The 22,183-nt window shown below is 42.9% G+C and overlaps 1 protein-coding gene and 1 long non-coding RNA gene across 2 annotated transcripts in view; one reads left to right on the top strand and one right to left on the bottom strand.

Annotated features, from left to right (window-relative positions):
- LOC309488566 overlaps positions 1–7,327 on the top strand; it is a 99,026-nt gene extending 91,699 nt beyond the window's left edge. Inside the window, exons 2-3 of the long non-coding RNA XR_014202190.1 lie at positions 2,824–3,073; positions 7,019–7,327. This is a non-coding gene — a long non-coding RNA (uncharacterized lncRNA). The remainder of the gene's footprint in view (positions 1–2,823; positions 3,074–7,018) is intronic.
- Positions 1–20,042, bottom strand: part of LOC309487577 (uncharacterized protein) — a gene marked incomplete at its 3' end in the record, with an annotated part of 94,126 nt that extends 74,084 nt beyond the window's left edge. Inside the window, exons 1-2 of the mRNA XM_082155305.1 lie at positions 20,020–20,042; positions 12,301–12,408 (exon numbers count right to left, since the gene is read on the bottom strand). The remainder of the gene's footprint in view (positions 1–12,300; positions 12,409–20,019) is intronic.
- Positions 20,043–22,183: the final 2,141 nt, after the last annotated feature.

Here is a 22,183-nt window from a genome sequence, read left to right as displayed (position 1 = left end):
GGTTGACAGAAAAATAATAATAATAATAATAATAATAATAATAATAATAAATAATCCTACCGGAAACAATAGGGCCTTCGCCCTTTCAGGGCTTGGGCCCTAATAATAAATAATCCTACCGAAAACAATAGGGCCTTCGCCCTTTCAGGGCTTGGGCCCTAATAATAAATAATTCTACCGAAAACAATAGGGCCTTAGCCCTTTCAGGGCTTGGGCCCTAATAATAATAATAATAATAAACAGAGCAATTCCAAGAGGGTCCTCACACCATCGGTGCTCGGGCCCTAATAAATTTTTCCATAACACATACTATGAGAATAAATGATCATTTAAAACATGTATCAGATGAAAACATGCAACCAGAGTATTGAGAAGGGACACAGACTACAGAGCTAAAAACAATGACAGTTTATGGGTTACCTCTGCTCAAGGGTTTCAACTTAAATCACAAGATTGTATTATAATTATTCAGTCCCACTTATCTCTACTGTTTCACAGAAATCAGAAGATTCCTCAAATCTTGTTCTCAGTCTCTAAATTACACAGACAGCTATCCTAGCCGCTTGCACCTTCATCTCTTGTTATAAAAATATGGCAATCTATTCTTAAATAACCTTGTTTTCATAACATTAATACAATAAAGCACATTCACATCATTATTATTGGCAGAACATTAATTGCCATGCATGCATTTCTGGCTGTAATTTTTTCATTTTACAGAAAACCGGTGTATAAAATTATCTGGTTTAGGCCTACTGTTAGATGACCCCATTTTGGCTGATTTCTATCTCCCAGGATTTACAAAATTGACGCGCGTCTAATAATCTGTGAGACGTCTCTGACAGATCCGATTTTGTCATCTCAAATCGGCAAGGTTTAGCAAATATGCTTCCTGTAATTAGTAGGTTTACTCAAAATCTTTCCGTGAGCACTTTCTAGCGCTCGATTAATTCTGGTTCACCTAATTAATCTGGTGTGGCTCTTCTGTCCACTTTTACGAGACTTTCTCAGGTTACAGAGGTTTTTGAGTAAACCTAATTAATCAGGTGTGGCTCTTCCGTCCATGTGGCTCTTCCGTCCACTTACGAGCTAGTTTTCGGCATCCATCGAAAAACCTTCTCTGCCCGTACCAAAGAGATAGTTCCAGCCACTATGGTTCATTCACAGTTATATCAATTTACACCCAAAAAAATATATATAAAAAATTAAATGTAATTAACTGTCTTTTACCCGAGATGCTTTTACTGCCGCGAGTTCTTTCTGAATCCAGTGATGTTTCTCCCTGGCCCTGATAGCAGCTTTGGCTCTTCTCTCTTAAATTCGGCGAGGTATGATCAAAGCCTGTGCTTTGAGATGATCAGTTCGTCAAATCCGCTGTCAGGACCAGAAGAAAACCTCAAGGAGTCCCATTCTGACACCAATTGTAAAAGCAAAACAATAATTAACAATAACAGCATCACAGCATAAGAGACATTAGGATTCAAATTGTCCTTAAAAGATATTTATTTCTTGCAAGAAATGTTCCCAATCCATCCACCAGCTGCAGGCGGAGTGAGACTCAGAGCAGAGGTGGGCCAGCTTCTTTATAGTGTTCTTTTTCAAAAGCTATCTCTTACAGCCCCCACTTAAACAAAACCCCTGTGGCTCCCCTAACCCCCTAATCTTCTCACCTCTGAAGTCACACACACACACCCTTGCAGCTGTACCAATATCATAAAAGAAACTCAAAATACAGCCAAATAAATGTATGGCATTTCATTTGTTAAATCATTGAAAATAAAATACAAAGAAAATATAAATTTTTCCATAACACATACTATGAGAATAAATGATCATTTAAAACATGTATCAGATGAAAACATGCAACCAGAGTATTGAGAAGGGACACAGACTACAGAGCTAAAAACAATGACAGTTTATGGGTTACCTCTGCTCAAGGGTTTCAATTTCGGGTGGACTCAGATGTTCATCTCTAAAAGCAATAATCATAACACACTATGAGGTATAGGTAAGATACAAGTTTTATATGAAACTTGTACTTAAAGGAGTCATGACCTGTAATTTTCACTTTTCCACGAGAATCAATGTATGTTATGATTGCCTAACGATTATACACTGGCCGGGAAGCCGATATTTAAAAGTGAAGCGTTTGTTTACCCCTGGGTTCGTAAACCAGCCCACGTGCACGCGCACTCAAATACGAGATTTTAATTTCTGCCCCGACTTGACGTCAAGACGGGGCAGGATATACCATATATGGACACCGCAGACCTATGCTGCAGGAAGCCCGCCCTGCCCCTCTCCCCCTCATATTCAGTCGCGAAAGATGCAGAAACGTAGTGCACACGTGAGTTGCTCTGTTGTTGACTGCCAGAATCAACATGTAACTTAAATGTGTTTTCTCTCCCAAGAACGGACCAAGCTGTCAGGGACCAGTGGATTAAATTCATTTTTAATGACGCGGTTCCTACAACCCTTCCCACTGGCTTAAAGTTAGGTGTCTGTGCTAATCATTTTACGCCGGAATCGTTCACAAATTTGAATGTCTAAAAAACCACAACGTGAAACAAGGCAAAAACACCACATGATAGCAAACGTTGATCTCAATAACCACTGTAAGCTGATAAAAAAAAAGTAGACTACATCTCCGTTAATGTAATCTACATTAAATAAAAGGTATAATGTCAGTCAAAATGATTGTCTTTACCATTCAGAGACATCTTGATGTAGACGTCCTTCCATCGACTCTACATCTTCCCTTTCCAGCTCAGGTTCAGAGTCTGGCTCGTGCATATACGGTTGAATTCCGTAGGTCGCGGCCAGGGGCCTCATTTATAAACGTGGCGTACGCACAAAACGGGGCTGAAAATGTGCGTACGCCACTTCCGACGCAAGTTGTGATTTATAAAAACAAACTTGACGGGAAAATGTGCGCACCTGCACGCAAACTCTGACCCATGCGTACGAACGTTTTGGAGATGGAGCAGTTTGGCGACACCGATGGTGAGCTGGAGTTAAGTGTCTTTTTGGTCACTTTTAGACAGAAAATCTAAAGAAAATTAAACATATACATGTGACAGGTGGATAATCTGGGGCCTGTACCATGAAGCCGGATTAGGTGGCTAGCCAGCTATGTTTCAGTTTAGTTTCCGCCAACCCTGGGTTTTAGGTACTATGAAAGTAGCTCGGCTTGAATCGTTGTTCGTTGCCATGGTATCTTACGCTGCACGGCTAACCTGCTCCGGGGCAGGTTATGTTCTGGATTCAAGATCTCAGACTGAAGTTTGACCAATCAGCTGAGAGCAAAGAAACATATAGGTGACGTAACTTATTCCCAGTGTCTGTTGCAATGACTTCACCTTTTCTTCCAAATCCTGTGACATCTCAGCGCAAATTGTTTGACTAGCACTTCGTAGAGAAAGAGTTTTTAGCCAGACAAAATCCCCTTGCCTTTCCTGATAGTTACTTGTATGAAAGATACAGATTTTCCGCGGAAGGAATGTCTTATCTTTGCGAACTTCTTGAGCCGCACATAAAGAATTTAACACGTCGAATTCATGCACTTACTGTACCGCAAATATTGCGTTGCGTTTTTTTTTTTTTTTTGCAAGTGGTACATTCCTGCACGGTGGGTGACACACAGAAGCTCGGGGAAAACAGGGTTTGTCAAACCATTCGTAAGGTGGTCCTCGCTCTGCAGGAGTACATGAATAGTTTCATTAATAGTGTTCCCCGGACATTTATCGACCATGTCCATAAAGAGGGCTTTTATAAAATTGCCGGTAAGATATATTGAAAGGGTGACATCACATGAACACATTTTATTTATTTTTTTCAAAAAGCAAATTGTACAAATGTAATATACAATATAATACATGTTAAGAATTATTTTAAATCTTTATTATTATTCTGTTAATCTTATGATAGGATTCCCTAGCTTTCTTAGTAGTACAAATACGTTCTATATTTATGTAAAATTATGTATATGTCTAGCCTATGTGTAATATAGCCTATAGCCTATTTTTATAATATATAAAAAATGTGCATGTATCATTTTTTATATATTATAAAATAGGCTATAGGCTACATTACACATATAGGCTACACATACATTCATCATTTTACATAAATATAGAACGTATTTGTTTAACTTACACATTAACAATCAGCAATCTTTCTCCAACAGTCTTCTCTTGCTTTGGCAGCAGAGACCGTATTGTTTCGAGCTTGAAATACGTATTTAAATTCATCGTAATTCTGAATGATTATCTCTTGCTCCTCGGGAAAATATATCGCTCACGCTCTACCCGCAATTGGTTGTTCTTCTTCTTCTTCTTCTGGTGTTTAATGGCGGATTGGCAGACCAACATAAATGGTGCATTTCCGCCACCTACTGATCTGGAGTGTGGAGTGTACTTGGCTTTGGAAGAAATGAAATGAAAAAAATAAAAATAAAATAAATAAATAATAATAATAAAAAAAAATTCTATTTATTATTCCTGTTTTATTTAGATCAATTGGTTGTTCAGTGTCGACGTCACTCTTTTATGTGCACGCGCGCGTGGAGTAATCATAGCTTAAGGATCAAAGCCTGAGTTGACAGAGAAAGTTGATGAGCTGCATCATGGTACCAATAAAGCCTGATTGCATCGGTTTGGTTTTGTCAACTCAAAACTAATCCTGTAACCCCGAGTTTGTTCAGCTACCTTCATGGTACAGGCCCCTGGAGTGTTTGTTTTGGTTTAGTGGAATGGGGTAACTCTAAGTGGTTGCGTATATTTTAATTGGCAAGGCACGCCCACTGGTGCTGAACTGCAGCCGGATAGTGAGAACACCTGTGCGGCACAATTATAGATGGTGCGTTAGGTTCTAGGGCATGATAAAAAGCCTGTTTAAGCGGAGCATTGGGATTCCTCTCTGTGTGGTGCCCAGTAATAGGATACCGGTGTATTTTGCTTTGCATCTTCTGGAAGGTGTGTGCGTGAAGTGGCAAGTGCAGGGAGTATAACGTTCGCTTTAACTTAATTCCCCTACGAGGTGCGGCCCAGGAGCGCTAGCTGCTGTTCTCTTTTGATACTACCATTGGTGAAAGTGATTCGCTGTCCCGTTCGCCTGACTGACGCGGAGTGCTTTGGACTACGGTTTCGACCGCACTCGTTGTGAGCTCTGCTCGCATATGAAAGGTCATGCTACTGCGCTCTGGGAGCTGTTATATCCAATTACTATGCTGGTAGCGGAGTCTATTTAGCGCCACTTGAACGATCTTAAATATTAGTTTTAATGAGGAAGTGCAATGTCATTGTGACCGTGTAATTTTCTTTTTCTTTTTTCTTGTTTTGATTGTTTGTTTTTGGTAAATCTAATTGCCAGTAGCCCCTACTGGAAGTGCAATTTCATTGTGACTGTTTGTCATTTCTTTTCTTTTTGTTTTCTGGTTTGTTTGCTGTTTATAAATCTAATTGCCAGTTTGCCTCTATTTGACCACAGCAAGAACTGCGATAGTGAAGCTTAAAGGGGACATATCATGCTAAATCCACTTTTTTAGCCCTTAAATGCATTTTGTTGTATATTTGGAGTGTTTAGAAGTACAGAAAAGTCGAAATTATTCTCTTCAGGTGCTTCGTTGATATCTTTATATTCTGTTTTGGTCATATTTTTCAACCTGTTCCGATTTTTCTGTTATCTATGACGTTTTGTGAACTATTACGTCACAGTATTTGCAGCGGAACTGCCAAATAAGGACATTGACGTCCAGCCCAACACTTCGAGCAATCCGCCATTTTCATTTCTCGCTGCAATTTTGTAGTCCAAGCTAAAAGATGCAGAAGTTACGAGAGGGTAAGTTAAAATGTTCGGTTGTTGGATGTAGTAACCCACACGCTTCATTACACCGTCTAATGTAGATGAACCGCCGCGCTTGTGACGGCGCATGTTTAACTGAAAGAACGAGCAGAGAGAGAGAGACCCGGTCGCGCGCACGCACTCTCTCTCTCTTCGGAGCCAGGCGAAAATGTAAACAAGACGCCGTCTCCAAACTAGACGCTGTCTTGCTCTCTCTCCCTCGCACATATTAATCAAAATAAATCGACACGGTGGTAAAAGGTCGGAAGACCAAAGTTTCATAATGTAAATACAGTAACACACCATTGCGATACATCCATATGAAGACGTTGTTCTGCAGGTTCGTCGTCTTCATTTTCATCTCGCTCCGGCTCCGACTCTGGCTCGAACATGTAAATTGGCTGGCTGGACAAGTCTTCCGTTGTTGACATTTTGTTAATAACGTGTGAATAAAAAGTTTCTGTGCCGCTAGATAATCGTATCTCTGCTATCAAACTACAAAAATGGCCGAACGGGGTGGAGTTGAACCGAGTGTCACCGCTACAACCTGGAGAGGGGGCGGGGTATGAAGTGTCTCAATTGTATTTAAAGAGACCGCACCAAAACGAGTTGCTCTCAGACGCACATCAGAAAAGGGGTAGAAAAGGGGCCTGTGGAGCTATAAAAATGAGGAATTCAGACCCAAGCATTGCAGTTCCGCTTTATATAGACTACAAATGTATGATTTATATGTAAAAAGGAACGATTTAAAAGCATGATATGTCTCCTTTAACCGAAGGGGGGAGTGTATTTTCCTTCTTTTTGTATTTGTTTTATTTTTGGGTGTCACCGGCTTTAAATATTGTTTTCTCACAGGTTTGCTGTGTGGGTTGTCCTTTCTGTGAAAGTGAGCTAATTGTGGTCTCTTGTTTAATGTGGGTAACTAATTGGTAAACTGTGAATGAGACCTATTAGATGTTTTTAATTAAATAATTTTCCTGTGAGCAATAAATATTGTACTTTTGTAAGTCACGTCTCTGTCTTTGATGCAAACCGAACCAGCAGGGTCCTTCTCATTGTGGTAATTCATTTGGTTTAAATTTCCTTTTAGTGGTATTTTTTTATTTACTTTCCTGGGTTGAGAGGTAACCTAGGTGGCGTAGTCGGAGTTAATAATTTAGCCAAAGGTTACATACAGAAATATAATACAAATATAATTTCACTCACCAAGCCTGTCACTTGAAGCAAATATCCATCCCTTCTTAAATGTCCGCGCCAGCGAGCGCGTTGGGCCGTTTAGTGAAACTGACGCAAATAACAGTTTAAATAAATAAAATAATGATTTAAACTATGTTTTACTTCTGATATAAACATTTAGATTAAATATGCCATTCAAATTAATGGAGTTAAACACTTAAACATGAAATCATTACTGAGAAGTTACAACATTTTTTATATTCAAATTCAATCAATAGAAATATTGTTGTGGATGCGATGTTTTTGAACACTTCCTGTATGGAAGCAGATTAGTCTCAAATATAATTCACGCAAAAAACATGATTCACAAATGCGTAGACAATTTCACATGCATGAAACCTAATTCACGTGCACACAAAAAAAATCCACGTGCGTGAAAAAAAAATATATTCACAAAAAGCAATTCACATGCGCAAAATAAAATTATATACTCATAAAATACATTTCACAAATGCAAAACACAATTCGTAGATATACAACTGTGCTCAAAAACCTTTGAATGTTTAAAATGTACGAGTGTAGTCTTGCATTTGAATGTGCAAATCGTCATTCACGTACGAATCGCCTTAGATATGTGTGTGTGTGTTTTTGAGACTTTGCTGGCAGCATAATGGTGCGTTCAAGTCCTCCTGGGAATTTCGTACGTACGAGGTGGGAAGTCGTGTTGACGACGTGAGGTGCGTTCAAGTCAGTTTCGTCGGAGCAAGATGGTGGTGTACCTTCTTTTAATGAATAACACGAAAATATAGCAAGTTTTGTTAACTCTGCTTATAGAAAATGAAGAACAAAGAATGCGCATCGGGTGTGTTTTTCTTTTTATGTTTTTAATTAACTTATGAGGCCAATGTAAATTAACTGTATCATTATATAATTAGTTAATTGTTATATTACAAGTAGGCTATATCATATTTTGTGCAGAGAGCTTACTTTGTTATAAATGAAAAAGCCTTACAATGTCACTGCTAAACCTGTAAGTGATAGGCTATATTTTACTATCACTTTGCTCAACGACAGACGTTGCATTCATTGATTCCGCCATGCTTCTCACTGACACGCCCCCAACTCGTACAGATCGGGGCTTAAAGAAAATCCCGAGCTCCCCACTGGTATTTACGACATTGTGGTGGCGTTCATGTGCATTCAACTCGTAAATACGATCTATACGAGATGACTTGAACGCACCATAACACTCGTAACACAGAGCAGTCGTACTCTTTAGCCAATCAGATTTAAGCTTATCAATCGACCAATCAGTATCACGTGAGGGCGGGCCTACCTACATGTTACGTCATCAGCTTTCGAGCAGTTCATGGCTGAGCAGAGGTAAGTGCAGTTAATCGTTCATTTCTGTGTTAACTGAAGTTAAAGAAGTTTGAGATCAGTTGAAGCAATAGTTTATGAACTATTAACTGATGTAAGCAAGTGTTGTTGTAATCAGATGTCCCATATCGTGTCAAAAATGAAGAAGAATGATGCTTGTTTTGTTGTATTTTAGCTGAAGGTACAGACAGCTCTCACAGCTACAATCACGCTAATGATTGCAAAACAATCATCTGTGGTCAATACCCATCGAGATTGTTCTTTAAATAGTGAATAGACCTATTTTAATGAGCACCCAGTGTTTTTTGCCATTTGTGTATGATGTTAAATTATTATTAACACTTGTTTCCCTGCTTTTTATCAGGATTACTCACCTTTGGTGTGACATCTGGATAGCAGTCACGAACATCTTCATTCATGTTGTTTCTTAATTCTCTTTTATACTTTTTTTTTTTTTTTGTATTTATGTCTTAATTGGTAACACTTTATTAAAACGTTTCATTAGTTAACATGAACTAATAATGAACTGCACGTGAACAGCCTTTATTATTTTTTGTTAATGTTAACATTTACTAATACTTCATTAAAATCTTGTTAACATTATTAAATGCACTGTAAACTAACAATGAACAGCTGTATTTTTAACTAACGTTAATAAAGATTAACAAACACAGCAACAAATGTATTGCTCATTGTTATTTAATACATGAACTAATGTTAACTAAGTTATTGTACCTTATTGTAGAGTGTTAGCAATATATTCAACATGCATTTCCTTATGTTTTGTGCTGTATTGTCATCGCAAGGTTTTTAAATAAGGTTTTTTATTGTCATCTTACGCCGCCTTCACACTGGCAGTTGAAATCAGCTCCGATACGGCTACGAAACGACCGGAAGTCATTCATTTCCTATGGAGATTCGCAGACCGCATGCGAATGGGTCCGAACCGGCTGCGAACGAGTGCGGTGCGAAAAAAATCGTGTCCGTTGGTCATCCGGATGCGTTCAAAAAATTGAACTCTTGCGAAAGGCTACGGACGGTTCCTATCCGACAATTCCAGCGGAAGTTAGCGTTGCTATGGTACTGATAAACAAAACTGAATTCTCAACTTTTAATAAAATAAATTATGATTTTATAACGATAAGTTGTCATGTCATTTTTTTATTTTCATGATTTTATAACGTTATTAGGGCAGTTAATACAATTAAAAGCCCTATATACCACTATATCACATTTAGCCGACCTGACATATCAACGTCCTTGGGAACTTTCCTCCACGCAGCAGCCTTCCGATATGTCTCTATAACCCTCATCAGAGAGATCATACAGAATTGTACATTCTGACACTGACAAAATCAACCGTTAATCTCTCCGCCATTTTTGTTCTACTCGCTTCCGAAGCTTTTCAACGGTGTAGTACGACGTCCGCTGGGGGCGTATTGCGTATTACGGAGCTGATTTCAACTGCCAGTGTGAAGGCGGCGTTAAGGTCTCAGGACAATATTGTGAAGCATTAATTTTACTTTGCCTAGTAAAATAGGCAAATCTGATTTTATGCTGATGAGACAAAGGTACTTATCATAGAGAGGCAATTAAGATTATGCGACTAAGATTACTCAGTAAACTCTATTCAAATACCATCACTTAATTTCCCACGTCCTCTGTCTGCACCTCTTGTACTATAGGGTTTTAGTACTTTAAATATCAGGACAAAATCTTATATGTCCTAACAGAGAGGTCTACTGATGACCGGACTGAACACAATTCATTTTTTAACTTTTCACTTGATGTATTACACTTATATTTATATACTCTAAAAGCAAAGTACACTCTGACTGGATCTCACAACTCCTGAAGAGACGTATATTTCTCTGTACTGAATATTGTGCTTCACAGTTTAGACTGTCAGTTCATGATCTTCATATGTAACAGGAACATTAATCATGATCAAGTCATTTTATATATTTTATTCCCAAAGGATTCAGAAACTTTCAAATTAATAAAACGTGTACATCAAATTGAACTATGTCTGAATCTTTTCATTCTTACAAGAAGATTTAATAATGCATGCATAGCAAGGCTTTATTCCTAAAGCGTGTACATATAGTCTGCAGGAGACAAATTAATACAGTAACAATGCATCACTTTCAACCACTTGTTGAAACAACTGTCAAAATGGATGGCTTGCAACATGACTGTTTTCAAAGAATTACAGTAGAAATGGTAAGATCACAGTACTGGTTGTCTGCAACTTCATACATCATCTGTCTTGGAAATCTGAAACAATAAAACTACATAATATATGCAGATCAAAACATGTCTCCTATATATGCACGTCATTACATACATTATCATAGACTGAATGTGTGGTGGACAGGACATGAAAATCCATCAATACTAAAAATAAATGTTTATATTCACAGGTGGACTAAACAGCAGTTAATAAACTATTGCTTCAACTGATCTCAAACTTCTTTAACTTCAGTTAACACAGAAATGAACGATTAACTGCACTTACCTCTGCTCAGCCATGAACTGGTCGAAAGCTGATGACGTAACATGTAGGTAGGCCCGCCCTCACGTGATACTGATTGGTCGATTGATAAGCTTAAATCTGATTGGCTAAAGAGTACGACTGCTCTGTGTTACGAGTGTTACGCTGCCAGCAAAGTCTCAAAAACACACACACACATATCTAAGGCGATTCGTACGTGAATGACGATTTGCACATTCAAATGCAAGAATACACTCGTACATTTTAAACATTCAAAGGTTTTTGTGCACAGTTGTATATCTGCGAATTGTGTTTTGCATTTGTGAAATGTATTTTATGAGTATATAATTTTATTTTGCGCATGTGAATTGCTTTTTGTGAATATATTTTTTTTTCACGCACGTGGATTTTTTTTGTGTGCACGTGAATTAGGTTTCATGCATGTGAAATTGTCTACGCATTTGTGAATCATGTTTTTTGCGTGAATTATATTTGAGACTAATCTGCTTCCATATTCCTGTGGCGTGCTGTGTTTTAATGTTTTAACCACAGAGATAATTGCTTATCATGATAATACCAGATTGTCTGAGAAAATAGTTTCGTACAAATAATGCCCAAGGCCTATCTGTTTCCATAAAAAATATAAATAAATTAAAAATACAATTCGGCCAGTGGAAAAGATTGAGAAAACTTTCTCTGAAATGTATTTTACACTATTTGATTTATGTATTCAAAAACAAGGCAAGGATAGGCAACTACTTGATTTTTATTAATGTAATGTGTCTTGAATCACGTGGATGAATAATAATATGCAAATGATATGCAGATGAGGATCTGCATAGTAAAACTAGGCGTTGTAAGCTCCATATATGGTTATTTCGGGGTGGAGACGCATGTGCGCACAATCTTCCGCTTACTGGGATTTATAAAGTGAATTATGCGCAGGTTCTGGCGTACGAACGGTTTTATAAGTCTGAATATTTTTTTGCGTACGCCATTTTTGCCTTTCGGGCGCACGTACACTTTTAGTAAGGTTCCTACGCACAGTTTTATAAATGAGACCCCAGGTCGGGTTCATTCACAACTTGCGCCATGATGTCATTTTGGAATGATATGCTGAAGTTACCTGCGGTGTCAACCCCCCTCCTTCCTGCCACCAATCAACGCGCCCCTCATTTGCATTATTAAAATGACCGTCCACGACAGCCAAAATATCGCATCAGATCTCGCGAGACAATAATGCCTTCAGAAATAAGGGTCAGAGGAGCTCTGTGTTTATTTATTTTTTTCCACTTTTCTTTTTTAGAAGGGCCTGAAAGACTATAATAGAGCGTGGGTATCCAAGGTAATACTAGGTAATGACTCCTTTAAACAAACAATTACAAAATTATTTCCATGCAATGACTTACCTATCTGTCCCACTGGAAATGCTTGACAATGCTGGAGCATTTGCCACTTGAGAACGTTTTGCCTTGAGGGGGGTTGATGTGTTCCTAATCCAAAGGGTACTCTCATAACTGGACAAATAAGATGGAAAAATCAGGTCATGATTTATTGGCCAATTATTCTTACATAAAAGGAAATTGACTCCAGCAGTTGTTGACCCTCTTCAACATGTTCACAAACAGTGTTGGGGAAGTTACTTTTAAAAAGTAGTGTTTGCTCGTTACTCGTTACTTTTTAAAAAAGTAATCCGTTACTTTACTTAGTTACCCCGTTTGGAAAGTAACTTTTTACGTTACTCGTTACTTTTACGTTACTTTTATGTTGCTTGACTTTGGGCAGAACCCAATATCTGTTCCTAAATATGTAGACATAAAGTTATACAATGGAGGACATAGGCTAACAGGTAATTATTTTGTGCTCTTTATTATAAAAAATAGTATCAATTTCAAAAGAAAAAAAGTCCTTCTCATTGGCGCTGCTGTGTGCGGCAACTTTTATTCTCAGCCGGCTCTGCATCATGGGGTAGAGTGCGACACTCCGCGATGAGCCGTGTGCTCGCGCCACTTCTCTCCGCTCCGCTTCCCCTATCCACCGAACTTTAAATTTCGGCAACAGCCAATAAAGCTTCCCTGCTCTCTAACACCGGTGCAAATCGCGTCTTGATAACATAGGACAAAATGATATAGAAGACATAAGCTTAGTTTTCAGACATACGACTCACTCTATCAAGGGAGTAGGAGAAAAAAAAGAGATTTTGAGAGAACAATTTTTTTTGTTTGTTTAAAAGTACACATATTCAAGCTTTCTATATATTTCTCAGGTCTGTGAGACAAGTAGCTTATGAGTTTCGGTTCATTTACAGTATGGAGAGGAGCTCCAGTTCACGCGCTGGTGCCGTCATGATTATTTTGCATGCCATATTTACTTATTTATTAAAATCAGGCAATTAATTGGTTGGTAAAACATTGATTAAAATTAAGATACAATTAATACAAAACGAAATTCGTTTTAAAGAAAGTCTTTCTACAAAAACAAACTTAATAAAGTGGCCTAAATCATGTCTGCCCACTCCATTTATCTCCCGATATATTGCACAAAATTATGATCTTACTCACGCTTTTCACTTTTCATATAATCAACATAGATTAAATTATTTATTTATTTATTTTATTTAAACATAAATATGAAACTAAATAGTTTTCTTTAATTTACTTCTTATTTAATTCAGCCAACTGGTTGATAAAACATTGATTAAAATTAAGATACAATTAAGACAAAACGAAATTCACTTTAAATACAGGTTTTCTACAAAAACAAACTTAATAAAGTGGTCAAAATCATGTCTCCACACTCCATTTGTCTCCCGATATATTGCGCAATTTTTTTATTTAATTTAATTTAAACATAAATATGAAACTAAATCGTTTTCTTCAGTTCTCAACAGTTCTCTTCTCTCAAGCGCGCAGCTGAGGCAGTGTCGCTGTCAAATATATCCATGGGAAAAGTAACGTTGCGCTGAATTGAAAAAGGAACTACGTTTCGTTACCAAATTTTTAGTAGTAACGCGTTACACTACTTTTTACCCAAAAAAGTAGTTACGTTACTGTAACGCGTTACTTTGTAACGCGTTACACACAACACTGTTCACAAATAACACTATACGCATAGGCTACATACAGAATTACTGTATGCGTCTGTATTATTCAATGTGAGGACACAGTATAAATGAAAAATAACAGAAAATGTCAGATAACATAAAACGTATCGGTTACCTAACGTAACCTCTGTTCTCTCTAGAAGAGGGAACGAGTATTGCGTAAGTAGCTTACGCTGCGGGAAAAGTCATCTTTCTCGAGATATGAAGCCAAAAAATTATTCTTAATTTTTATAAATTTGTCAACGCAGTGCAGCAGCACGCAGACCTAGAGCAGGCTAACTAGCGTGCTCATTGGCTGCCCTGCCGCAACTGCAGCAGCCTACCAGTGAGCCTGGCGTGACGTCACGCCCAATGGGAGCGCTCAGCGCCCCCACGCGTCACGGCCCGTAAGAGGGGCGTGTCTTAGCTTATAAAAGGAGGCTCGGAGGCTGCTTTCTCTGGTTTTTGTCGCTTGAAGCGAAAGAGCTCGTGGCGCGAGCACGGCAGGTTACGCAATACTCGTTCCCTCTTCTAGAGAGAACAGAGGTTACGTTAGGTAACCGATACGTTCTCTTACGAGAGGTTCTCTCGTATTGCGTAAGTAGCTTACGCTGCGGGAACTCCCTTTGTCAACGCCGTGCGCGCCCAGCATCCACTGAATGAGTCCCAGGGAAGTCCGGGGAACACAAATAGTGTGAGCCAGGCGGCCAATATGATGGCTAGCGCGAGTACACAAGCACACAATAGGGCACACAGAGCGGCGCAGCCGGTCTGACTGACAAACCCTTGTATGGTACAGCTCAACCAGGAGAGCTAAATCAACAACAGTAGCCCGCGCACAGAAGTGGGCCGGCCTACGCGAGATTTAGACTGATAAAAGTTTAGCCTGCAGGGCGGGAACTTCCAGATTGTAAAATCTAACAAATGTAGAGGGGGAGGCCCAGCCCGCCGCCGTACAAATGTCATGAATGGAAATTCCACTAGACCAAGCCCACGACGAGGCCATGCCTCTGGTAGAGTGGGCTCTGATGCCCAGGGGGCACTGCAGGTCTTTAGACGCGTTTCGAGGCGGCGAGACCCTTAGTGCGCCCACCAAACGAAACGAAAAGCTGCTCCGAGCGCCTGGCGGCGGCGGAGCGCGTAACATAGTATCTCAGTGCTCTGACAGGGCAAAGGAGGTTACTGTCAACCTCGCTGCCGGTTGCCGGCAAAGCTGAGAGGGAAATGACCTGTGCTCTGAAGGGTGTGTCCAAAACTTTAGGGACGTAACCATGCCTTGGTCTGAGAATGACTTTAGAGTCATTAGGTCCGAACTCCAGGCATGAGGCGTTAACTGATAACGCATGAAGGTCACCCACACGTTTGACTGAAGACAAAGCTATCAGAAAAACGGTTTTGAGCGTGAGGTATTTCATGTCCACGGTTTCCATGGGTTCAAAGGGATGCGCTTTCATGGCCTGTAAGACCAGGGAAAGATCCCAAATAGGAACCGAAGGGGGTCGCGGGGGGTTCATCCTCCTAGCTCCTCTCAGGAAGCGGATGATGTATTCGTTTCTCCCTAATGCGCGGCCCAGCGCCGAGTCGGCGAAAGTGTGACTGTGTGATCGTGTTCACAACCCCTGTTGGCAAGTCAACGTGTATCCGTTGAGCGTCCATGCATGCAGAGACCAGCGCTCTGGATGAGGATGCAAGATCGAGCCGCGGGCTTGAGAGAGAAGGTCTCTTCTCACCGGTATCGGCCAGGGATCTGTGTCTGCCAGCCGTATTAAATCCGGGAACCATGTCTGATTCTCCCAATACGGGGCTATGAGGAGCACCGTGTGGCGCGCTTCCCTGATTCTCCTGATGACTTGTGGCAACAGAGAGACCGGGGGAAAAGCGTATAGCGGGCCGCTGGGCCAGGCTTGGGCCAGGGCGACCTCGCTTTTTGAAAAGAAGCTTGGGCAGTGCGCGTTGTCTATTGACGCAAAGAGGTCGACTTTCGCTCTGCCGAAACGGCGCCACAGTGACTGGACTGATTGGGGATGCAAAGACCATTCCCCCAGGGGAACGTTGTCCCTGGACAGTCTGTCTGGACCCTCGTTCAGGCGACCCGGCACGTGCGCGGCTCTCAGCGAGCGCAGTGAGTGCTGAGCCCACACAAGGAGGCGTTCCGCCAGGGTGCAGAGCCTTTTGGATCTGACACCGCCTTGACGGTTCACATAGGCCACCACTGACGTGTTGTCCGTACGGACTAGTACATGGTGACCCTGTAGGTATGGGAGGAAGTGCCGGCAGTCCAGGCTCGGTGAGGCACTCGCGCTTTCAGCCAGCGTTGAAGCGGGCGCATGCGCAGTAAGCCCAGCTGGAGCACCGCTGCAGCTGAAGCCATATGCCCCAGGATTCGCTGGAATGTCCTCAGCGGAGCCTGACTGCCCGTCTGGAAAGACGCGGCGAGATGTCGAATGCGGCGCACGCTCTGCCCTGACAATCTGGCCGTCATAGCCACCGAGTCCAGTTCTATCCCGAGAAAGGAAATTGACTGACGGGGCAGTAATGAGCTCTTGGTCCAGTTGACTGAGAGACCCAGGCTTTCCAGATGGCTGAGAAGCGCTGTTCTGTGAGACAAAAGCTCTGTCTCTGACTGCGCCAGAATTAGCCAATCGTCCAGATAGTTCAGTATCCGCATCCCCTGCCTTCTCAGGGGAGAGAGAGCCGCGTCCATGCACTTCATAAATGTACGGGGTGCCAAAGATAGACCGAACGGCAGGACGGTGTACTGATAAACCCGACCGTCGAAGGCGAATCTCAAGAATGGCCTGTGACGGGGTGTTATCTGGATCTGAAAATATGCGTCCTTCAGATCGAGAGAGATAAACCAGTCTCCCGGGCGAATTTGCGCAAGAATTTGCTTGGTTGTAATCATTTTGAACGGCCGTCTCATGAGAGCTTTGTTCAAATGTCTCAGATCTAAAATAGGTCTTAGCGCTCCGTCCTTCTTGGGTACGAGGAAATAACGGCTGTAAAAGCCCGACTCGCTCAGAGAAGGATGCACCTGTTCTATAGCCCCCTTGTGCAGCAGCTTTGCTATTTCTGCCTGAAGCAGATGCGCCACTTCTTTGTTCACTCTCGTCTCGGTCCGTGCTAAAAAGCGCGGTGGACGGCGAGTGAATTGAAGCGAATAGCCGTGCATTATAGTACTCAGCACCCATTCTGACACGCCCTGGATAGCCTGCCATGCTTTCGCACGCATTGCTAGGGGTCGAATGGTCTCTGGGTTCAGATCGCCGGGCTGCGCGGGATGGGGAACCTGTATCAGAGAAGATGGGGCGGCGCACGCGCCGCCGGTGCTCGAATACGGGGGCTCGCAGACAGTGGTGACCGGCTGTACAGCACGCAACGGCTCGGTCGCTGTGGACGGAGCACATTTTGTTGCCATAAACCCGTGGCGCGAGAGCGGCATGGGGGTAAACGTGTTTGTTAGTAAGCGCGCGCGCTCGTGAGCGGGCACAGAGCTTACATTCGTAACACAGCCAGTGTTTGGGAGCTTCAGAGGATCTGCGTCCCGGGATAACTGTGTGACAGAGCGGGCAGTGGGTAGGTGTGGGCACAGAATTGTGGGCACATTCTCTACACTTAGCACTCGAGCGGCGCGTGCCCGCTTTATGAGAGTGCGCTCTGTGAGCGTTACCGGGGAGATCGTGTTTGTGTGTAGTGGTGAACACAGGGGTGTGGGCACATATTCTACACTCATGACACCTTCGGCGTGAGCCGGGAAACCCGAAACAATACTCTTTCTGAGATTTCTCTGGGTCGCCGTGAAAACGGCGTTTGTGTGCAGGCGAGCGAGTTGTGTTACTGGCACGTTGGCTGCGATGTAAGCTGCTGCAGTAGCCTTTTCTAAGGGGACTGACAGAGCTGGGCGCTTTGATGGCGGTCCGGCCGCGGCGGGACTCGGCCATCTTTTCCTCCTTGCGGCTGCTAGGAGGACTTCGCGGGCTCAGGTTTCAGCGCTATCTTGGACCGGGGTCCCCGGGGGGGAGGCGGTCTGTGGCGGCTGGTTGAGCGCGATCTAGGGCGGCCGCAGAGGAGCTCGAGCGGCGGGCCAGGAAGAGATTCATAGCCTGCGACGCCTTCTGTACCTCCGAGAAACGCTCGACGATCCCGCTGACCGCTGGGCCAAAGAGACCGGAGGGAGAGAGCGGGGCGTTGAGGAAAACGGAGCGCTCGGATTCGCTCATATCCGCCAGCGTCAGCCAAAGGTGCCTTTCGGTGACGGTGAGCGAGGCCATAGATCTTCCGATGGCTTGTGCAGCGGACTTGGTGGCGCGAAGCGAGAGGTCTGTCGCGCTGCGCAGGTCCGTCAGAGCATCTGGATCCGGGCCTTTCTCGTCCAGCTCACGGAGGAGATCGGCCTGGAGGATCTGAAGCACAGCCATGGAGTGCAGGGCGGAAGCGGCCTGGCCGGCGGCAGCGAAGGCGCGGCCGACGAGGGCGGAAGTGGTCCTTCAGGCCTTGGACGGCAGGGCAGACTTTGAGCGCCATCTGGCGGATGGCGGGCAAAGGTGCGTTGCCACAGCTTCCTCAACCGGGGGAATTTGTGTGTATCCCTTCTCGGCGGCTCCGTCCACCTGGGAGAGAGTCGAAGAGGCCGGAGAGCGGAGTCTAGCGGAGAACGGGGCCTTCCACGACTTGGAGAGCTCAGCGTGGAGCTCGGGCAGGAAGGGTGCTGACCTAGAGGCAGGCGCTTGGCGGCGGCTAGGCAGAAAACACCCATCGAGCCTGTTGGGGACCAGTCGAGTCCCAGTTGTTCGACCGCTTTAGTGAGGAGGCGGAGAAGTTCCGCGTCGACACTGGAGCGGGACCGGCTAGACTCCTGTGTTGAGGATGAGGAGCGGTGAGAACCCGACCACTCCTCGCTGTCCGAGGCAAGGATTGAGCAGCTGTCTGCGATAGCAGCGTGGTCCGCTTCATCCTCTGAGGCGACGGCAGTGCGGGCAAAGGCCGGCCGCTGCGCGTCGGGAAGGAGAGGAGGAGAAGGGGATAGCGAGGCTCGCGGGAGGGGCTCCGGCGAGCGCTCAGCTACTGCTGCAGGTTCCGGTGGCCTCTGAGAGCGGCGTTTCTTCTTACGCGGCCCGGTGGAGGCAGACGGAGAGACAGCGGGGGCGTCGAACAAGGCGCGTCGAGCCCGCAGGGTCGACATCGGCAGTTCTTCGCACAGTTCGCAGCCGCCTGAAGTGAGGGCGAGGGCTGCGTGGTCCGGACCCAGGCAGAGAACGCAGATAACGTGGCGGTCTCTGTCGCTGAGCGGAGCTTTACAAGAAATGCAAGGCATTTGTACAGTAATAATAGAAAGGATATAATCGCCGGATAGCGAAGCAGGCAGGGACGCTGAAGGCGGCGAAGACGGCCGGCTTCCTCAGGCGAATCCTCGGCTTGCAGGTCGCTAGATTCGACGGCGGCTTCCTCAGAGTTCAGCGATGCGGAGAGCTTCGCTGAAGAGACAAAAATCAGAGAAAGCAGCCTCCGAGCCTCCTTTTATAAGCTAAGACACGCCCCTCTTACGGACCGTGACGCGTGGGGGCGCTGAGCGCTCCCATTGGGCGTGACGTCACGCCAGGCTCACTGGTAGGCTGCTGCAGTTGCGGCAGGGCAGCCAATGAGCACGCTAGTTAGCCTGCTCTAGGTCTGCGTGCTGCTGCACTGCGTTGACAAATTTAGCTTTTTTTGGCTTCATATCTCGAGAAAGATGACTTTTCCCGCAGCGTAAGCTACTTACGCAATACGAGAGAACCTCTCGTAAGAGAACTGGAAGTAGCCTTAGGTGTGTAAACAATGCGAGAACAATCATATGCTCTATTAAAATATATTCTTATCGAATTTCTAGGTTACAAAAAGTAAAACTTACAAACCTTGTTTTTAGCGCCTTCTCTACTTTACTCAATAGCTGCTATTCATCAAAGAGCCTGTTTAACTTTTAACTATAAATGTTCGTCTGTCTATATAATAAAGTACACAACCAAGCAATGAAAAAAAGATTGTAATTAAGACTGTAACATTGACTTACCTGTCGAGAAGAAAGCAGGCAACTTCAGCGTCTCTTTTGAAATCTTTCTCCAGCATTAGCTCTTTCCACCTGGAAAAAGCTATCCCGACATTAACTCTCTTGTTTTCTGTAATCTCCAGTCACGTTTCCTTTAACGTTCTATTCTGGACTTTTTTGGCAACGAGGATTTCTTCTCCTGTGGCTCGGCATATGTATGGTCCGCCATTAAGATTAACAGTGCAATGTGGCCTTTTAAACTTGCCGGGGCAGTTTCAAAGCGCCTCTCACTGCTCTGCTCCTCCGTTTCTGCTGGTTTCAGTCATGTGACGCTGGCTCTGAACGAAAACGCATTGTGGAAACGCGTTGGCCTAGTACTTTTTGTCCCTCTCTGCTATTATAGTTTTGCAAGATGGCGGAACGACATGGAAGCCTCCGTGAACCTACCATGTATATAAAGATAATAAATTCTTCGTTTATGAGGATAAGTCAGATAACTGGCCGAGGTATTTGTACACCATTGAGGACATATTTATGAATAAAAATATTGATTTTAGATAATAAAATACCTAAAAAACTACACATTGTCCCTTTAAGGCTGTTCTCATAAAGCGGCCAGATGAAGATGACTGTGAGGAACTTTTTAAACAACAATGTTCCAGTTCTGAAACATATGAAGCCTTCTGTCAGAAGCTTGAAGAGGACAAAAATTATAGAGCACTTTATGTTAGTAAGGCTACACAAATATTCAGTGCATTTGGAAAAACAGTTTAATTGATTATTTTAGTGTGCAGGTGATAACAATGTGATTACAAATTTTAATCCTAGCATCTTTTAATTACAGTAATATTCTGTATGTTTTTGTCGGGTCAACTATCTCGTTCATACCCATGGTAGCTCCATTGTAGGAGAGTTAGTAAGAGTATGAAGAGCATTGTGACAGAAAGGGTTGTCTGTCTTAACAACCGCACAGGAAAAAGGTGATGCCACCAGTGCTCCTGAAATGTTTGACAAGTAAAGCCGCCTTTCCACTGCACACGACAAACGACAGCTGTCGGACCGGAAGTCATTCATTTCCAATGGAGAGTCGTACGGGAGCTGTGGGGAGTTCAGATCATATGCGGAAAATTTCGATTTGAGCTTTGGATCCGTTGAAATTTCAGAACTTCTGCGAATAGACCGTATGCGACCGGCCGACTGAACGTGATGTATTCCAATTTAGTCCAATCAAATCAGTGTGTGCAAATTGAGAATTATTAATACTTATTAAAACAACTTGATCCGAAGCACTTAATACTTTTAAAAAATGCATGGTTATTCATAAAGAAGTAAAAAAAGATTCATTTGATATATATAAAAAATGTAATGTCAAGACCAGTTGTTGTTAGCAACTGATTGCAATGACATATTGCTCTCTATGTTTCAGGATGTGTGAAGTCTTTCCTAGGGGACAATGAAGTTTAAGTTAAAAAGCAAAAAGAAGTCATCAAAACAACACCAGAAGCAGAATGTATCCGACAAATAGAACTATTTGTCAAATTGCAACACCAGACTGAAAAGAAATCAAAATAAACAAGGAAACTGAATTGTCGAAAAACGTTCTTTGTATGAGCAGTATGAGCAGTATACAGTATGAGCACACAGTGAGTGCGCTGTGACCACAGTATGACCACAGTATCAGCACACAGTGAGTGCGCTGTGACCACAGTATGAGCACACACATACTGTGAATAACTATGGGAATTTTATCAATCAATAAATTCCTCTTGAAACAAACTTTGTTGTATTATTTTAATTTAATACTGTGAAGCTGCTTTGATACAATCTGTATTGTGAAAAGCGCTATACAAATAAACTTGACTTGACTTGACTTGACTGTGCGCTGTGACCACAGTATGAGCAAAGTATGTCTCTTGCTGTGACCTCAGATTGACCATAGTATGAGCATAATGTGAGTGCGCTGTGAGGTTACACTTTTAGCTCGATGTGACCTCACATTGTGACTACAGTTTGAGTATCCTGGAAGCTCACTGTATGAGTACACAGTGAGTGCGCTGTGACCTCATATTATGACCATAGTATGAGCACACAGTGATTGCGCTGTAAGGTTACACTTTTAGCTTGATGTGACTTCACATTGTGACCACATCATGAGTATCCTGGGAGCTCATGGTGAGATTACTGTGAT

Source organism: Leuciscus leuciscus, assembly GCF_965113295.1.
Source record: "Leuciscus leuciscus genome assembly, chromosome: 23".
Lineage (NCBI taxonomy): Eukaryota > Metazoa > Chordata > Actinopteri > Cypriniformes > Leuciscidae > Leuciscus > Leuciscus leuciscus.
The sequence above is the reverse complement of the archived record's forward strand: the minus strand, read 5'-3'. Positions and strand labels throughout refer to the sequence as shown.